At 47.0% G+C, this 6,000-nt stretch overlaps 1 protein-coding gene across 2 annotated transcripts in view; it reads right to left on the reverse strand.

Moving 5' to 3' along the window:
* CDH10 (cadherin 10) overlaps nucleotides 1–5,037 on the reverse strand; it is a 202,379-nt gene extending 197,342 nt beyond the window's left edge. The window contains exon 1 of one of the 2 annotated variants that reach the window (XM_048507523.1): nucleotides 4,583–5,037. The gene's annotated coding sequence lies outside the window, so the exon portion shown is untranslated. The remainder of the gene's footprint in view (nucleotides 1–4,582) is intronic. The other variant, XM_048507522.1, reaches the window with a different exon arrangement.
* Between the last annotated feature and the right edge of the window lie 963 nt (nucleotides 5,038–6,000).

Below are 6,000 nucleotides of genomic sequence, written 5' to 3' on the forward strand. Positions count from 1 at the left end.
GCTTGTCATGGGCACATTCGTGTTTGGTGATGGCAGGTGATCCCAAGTCACAGCACTATACCACGTTAGCTCTCCAGCTAGATGCTAGATATATTTTAAGTCACACAGAAGCAAATCCAACTGCTATGGGCTTGCTCCAAGTACTTACATATGTTTAATGTATTTAATGAGAATGCAAGCATATGCAAATTTAAACAAATGTGAAAGCATTTAACTTGCGCTGGAATATGTCTTTAAGAGCAGTGGCCTGACCACGAGTTGCCAATTCAGTGTGGCTCTACACCCTCGCCCACCCACTTGACCTTTTTGATTGAGGGAGAAAGTTTGTTGCAGGGCAGAATCGTCCAATATCGTAAAGCCACGGACCATCAAATGGAGAGTTCAAAATGTCGCATGAACGGGGCATGGAAAAGATAAATACTACCGATAAAACGTTGGATTATAAAGTTCAAGGGCCAAGCCAGACATATAAATAAGAATGGCTGTTACTGAAAATCACTGCAATAACGTTTCGCTTCTTTCTCGGCAACTCCATTTTGTTTCCAGGTTCACTCATCCCCACCCATGCCGTCAGCAGCCAGTCTGACATTGCCACTGTGTGTGTGTGTGTGTGTGTGTGTGTTTGCACCCCACATCTTTTGGAGAGTGTCCAGCCTTTACCTCACCATTATTTCATTGACCTGCTGACTAAATTCACAGCTCTGTGGCATTTTGACTGTTTGGTCTCTATTTAAAATCTCTTTGCACTTTTAATGGGCACACGGGCAGCACACTGGACCATTTGATCACCATATGTTTAAAATAAGAGAGATAGAATTTTTATAAAATGAATTTCCATATTCTAAACAAATCCTACAGACCACATGAGAATCGAATTGAAGCTTCAAGGGCACATGGTTTTAAGTCCCGACGACATCAGCTTTGATACAATCTACGTTGAAGGATTTATACTGCACCTTCATTTTTAGGGCTGGATCCTTTTAGCACATATCCAGTCCCTAAATGGAAATCCGGGTACAGGATGAACAGGAGGAATTTTCAAAGGTTCAAAGTGGATTTTTTTTTGAAAGGCCAATAGATGTAGAAATGTCATGTGACAATTGACGATTGACTAGTCAAAAGTGAAGCTTTGAGATCAGTCTTTACTGGGGGGTCAGAGAATACAGGGTGATGCAGCATGGGTGTTAAATGAAGGCACTGCTCTCAACCAATTTGCCTATTCGGTTGTGCCTTCCGACACAGCATATCATTGTGGGTGTCGGAGCAACATGAGCAATAGCCGGAGCAGGAAAGAGAAGCGAATTGGGTTCCTTTCTACACTTCTTGGTCTTCCCAATGAAAAGCCATTTGAACACATGATTCAAGGACACCTTGTGTGTGTAAGACAGAGATGTAACTCCTTTGGTCCATTATGCTAACAGCATGGAATCATAAAGCATGCCTCATTTGAAATGCATTCCTGGAATTTTGCTTTTAATACTAAGGCATCAGCTCTTGACTTATGCTGTAAAATACTTTTTTTCCCTTTTTAATCAGACCATCGAATGAAGGGCTTTGACTATTTGAAAGTTGGCCTGAAAGCTTGGAGTCAATATCTAGAGTTGCCAGTGTTAACTTGCTGGAAACGTTATAAAAACATTAGTGCCACCACTTCCATGGAAACATGCTGGTGGACTTTGATTCAAAAAGAAGCCTTCAACAGCACAAGTGAGCTGCTAATAGCCTACCATCAATCTAACGGATGCATCCACAGTGAGAAAAATCAGTCTGTTGAGATAACCCTCATTTCCAAACGACCAGTCTTTTCCCCTCTCAGCTTTTCTCTTTCGTTAGTCCCCACCCCAAGTCACACTGGACATTTGGAAGTGGCTTGTCGTTGCTTGCCTCCACATCACGACCGTGGTATTCCTTGGAGGTCTCCCATCCAAATGCTCGCCGGGGCTGACAAGACTGGGCTACATAGAAGTCGGGCAGCTCTTGCGGCATACTTTATCAATTGATAAGCAATCGAATGGTGGGGGGGATTAACAGTGATCAAATATGAAGACACTCCCCTTTCTGTTGCTTGATCAGCAACATGGCCACCCTAGACTGGCCCTGCGCGCTGTTGCTGCCCCCTAGCGGTATTCTGAGGTATGAAATTAAAAAGACCTTGGATACAAGTGAATGGGAGCAGGAGTCCGCACAGAGGAGCTCCAGAGAAAGAGACTCCATCATTTGTTGCCTTGGGATACCGTGTCGAGATTAGGAAATGGCTTTCTGAGAGCCAGAGGTGGTTATCTTTTTCAAATTAACCTTCTCTGTCTTCCGCACTGAGTCTTCTAAAGAGAGAGAGAGATGAAGCAATAGAGTCTTTGTTTAACAGCCAGCGTCCAGTCCTGGAGTCCCTAGATTGTTTTAACTTTAGCAATAGATCACTTGGGTTGATAGTACATGACCAGCAATGTTCTCTGTGTACCCGGGGACTGGGGCTCTTGCAGTAATATATCACTTTAAAAATTGCACTCCTCTTCAGCATTTGATGCTTATTCAAGGATGTGTTACTGTACTTGGAAGACTCTTGCATGCCTCAAAAATAGCAAACAGTCACTCCAAAGGAAAACAGGCATGCTGCCAAAAACTGCCTCTAAGAATACCCACAAAGAACAGTCCACAAAACATGTCCGTAAGTAACAATCTATGTCTTCTGTACTCATCACAGTCAACACTGGAGACTGAAACCCAGTCTAAAGGGGACACACAGCGAGAGAGAAGAGCCTTAGCCTCATGCCATCCCTATGGTATCACAAACACAACATGAAAACAGTGCGAGGAACGTAATTTATTTTGACATGAAGTTCCTCTCTCACCAAATTAAACCCGTGTTTTTGAAATGTCACATTGATATTCCGAGCCCACTAAAGCCAGCGAAGACAGACACAGCACTAGCAACAGTCACCCACACTCGTCCAAACACAACACAGGGATCGATTTCACCCGTCAGATGCAGGGTAGGTGTGAAAGCCGGGAGTTTGCAAAGCTGGGAGGAAATAATCTGATTAGGATTCGAAACTCGCAATCTCTCTCCCCCAGCAAAACCCCGGAGATTCCCTGAAGCTCGGCGGGTTTTGTTGTTGTGCTTCTCAGGAAGAAGAACTTATCTTGGTCATTCTTCCCTCCGACTGAGCTGCACTTTTCCCCTTTTCTATCTATCTCGTTGTTTTCTTTTGGGCTGTCCCCCCCACAAAAAAAAACCAGGAAGCGATTTTTAAGATGGGACTTGGGCATTCTAAAACGAGCAAGAAACCACAGTAGGACCACAGAAGCGTGTGGATGCCATTTAAAACCAAGCAGACAATGTTTTCTCTCTCTCCTGTACAGTCAGTATCATGGGGCTCAGAGCCCCCTAAAAGTAACCCAGGCATGCTGAGAATAACACAGACCCTCCCCATCCCATTTTCCTTCCTTTTTGCTTTATTGCCAGAGGCCAGGCAATTTCTCCATGTGTGCAGAAACAAGCCACCAGCTTCCCACCGTCGGTCACCCACCAAACGTGCAGGGGGTCGGTGGCATCCTCTCCGAGCCCTGTTTGGTTTCGGTGGCCGCAGCTGGCACCCTGTTGGATGCTTGCTGGCTGCTAATTTGGTCCAGCAGCAAGCACAGCTGCCTGACAATGCCACCAATAGGGGACTTGACAGGAGCACAGACCAAGGGGGAGGGAGGGGGGCACTTGCAGCCTGCTACATTAATTTAACACCACATCAAATATGGATTTTAGTGCAGTGGCGACAGCAAAGGCTCCCACGACCGGTTGTAACTGCGCACCCATGCTCTCACGCTACATCCATCTCTCCTTCACTCTTGGTGACTCCCTAGTTGCAAACTGGGATGGGGACCCACTTAGCATTCTGTGGGTGTCTGTTGGAGCTATCGCCTAAGTTTACCCTGAACGCCTCCATCCTTCCCTCCCTCCCAGCTCCAAAGTAGTCCTTTTCATGGAACGTCTGCAGTTCTATAATGCGATACTTGTTCTGAAGAAGAGAAAGCGCCCAACTGAGATAGCCCTGTCACCGAGAACACTGTTATCAGCCTGACAAGAGGAGGCTGTGAGACCCGGCATACATGTTGCTAATTCATGCTAAGATCATGGGTCATTGCCATGTGATGGAATAACCTTGCCAACTCCCCGCTACATTTCCCTCCTGTCCCTTCTCATCTGATTCCTTCACAAAAAAACCAACAAAGACATCAATGAAATGAAAGGTGGAATAAAAATCACAGTCAACGGGGCTTCAACAACAATGTGCGGTTTGGTTTTTGCTCTGACTGAGACGGTTCCAGGCACGGCTGGCAGTTAATAAATGGGATTTGCGAATCGCCCAAGTCTGTGATTCTCTGGCAGGTAGAAATGCAGCTCAGCTAGAAAACAGGGCATGCACACAACTTCTCCCTCGCCACTGTGCACATTGTGCACCGGTAAGCAGAAGTTGTCCGCTTTTAGATCTCTGGGAATGACATCAGAAAAGACATTACTGTCAACAGCACCCCCCACCCATACACACACACACATACCCAGTAATAAAACCAAAGGCAGTTATCCTACCTTAAATCCTCTTTCTCTGGCTGACGGAGTGTCCAACCCAAACAACACTGTCGAATTCTCAATCTTCTTTCCCTTTTTTCCCCTCTTTGCTTCAGCACTTCTCTGCTGCTAGAAGTATTTTCCCCTCCCCAGGACAGATCCTGCTTGCATTTAATTCAGGCTTAATTCTCCGAGCATCACTGAACTCTGGACAGCAGGCGAGCGGTGGTGGGGGAGGAAGAAGAGCAGGGGTGGGGGGGGAGAGTTTCCTCTGTCTCTCCCTGCCTCTGACTGGCTTTTCATTCAGAGCACCTGATTTTTTGAAAAAAAGAAGGAGAAGGAGGAGGAGGAGGAGGAGAAGAAGCCACCACACAGGAAGAGAGAGGGACAGGGAGAGAGAAAGCAGAGGTTCTGCGGATGGAGCTGCAGCACTTTCCCTGGGAATGTTACAGGGACTGGGGGGGGGGGAGCAAAGGCTTCTCCAAGCTCTCTCAGTGATTTGCAAGTGAATGTGGTGGGAGGGGGCGCAGAGAAGGCAGGGCGCTCTTGCCAAGTGCCCTCCTCCAGCTCCTGACAGAAGAGCTCTCTCTGTTTCAAGTCCAAGGCGATCAGATTCCTCTCTGCTTTTTTTTTTTTTTTTTGCTGGAACGATGCACAGTCACAGCCTCCGAGGGACGCCTGGCGAAATGTTTATGTGATTTGGTTGCCCAGTTTTCCTGAAGATCTGTCATTGTCCTGCCTCCTCGCGGAGGCTGCGGCACTTGGCAGAGGGATCGGTCCCCTCTGATCAGGATCTGTGGCCGGGGTGACAAATGGCAGCTCTCTCAGAGAGAAGAGGACAAAAAAGATCTCTGACCTCACACACACACACACACACACACACACACACACACACACACACGCACACACACACACACACACACACACACCCCTGGGCTGCCCAGTCCACTGGAGGTAGGAGCCATCTTTGGTTCATCCTCCCATTAACAGGGGTGCATCAAAATCCATTGTGAAATGCTGATTGAATTCTTGCCTGTCAACCTCTTAAGTGGTGGGGAGGAAAACCCCCTGAATTATTGCTCAAACGTTCTTTGGACCCAGCTTGTCTTTCTTCCTTTTCTCTTTTCTTCCTTTTTTTCTTTTTTCTTTTTGCTCCACCTGATCTCTGGCATCAAACACCGCTGCTAACACAACTGGGATCACTGCCCCGGAGTTTTCCATCCTGCCGATGTAATCCTTTGGACAGATTAAATCTGCAACGGCCGGCCGGCGCTTCCTAACACAACAAAATTGGACTCGGAGCAATCCCCGCTTGGATTAAATTGAACCCAGTTCCCCTGCTGTCAGCGAGAGGGGAAAGGGTGGTGTGGACTTCTGAACACCTTGGGGGAGGGGGGGAGAGACACTGCACACATTCCCCTAAGAGTAAGCCAAAGGAT

Source organism: Sphaerodactylus townsendi, linkage group LG09, assembly GCF_021028975.2.
Source record: "Sphaerodactylus townsendi isolate TG3544 linkage group LG09, MPM_Stown_v2.3, whole genome shotgun sequence".
NCBI lineage: Eukaryota > Metazoa > Chordata > Lepidosauria > Squamata > Sphaerodactylidae > Sphaerodactylus > Sphaerodactylus townsendi.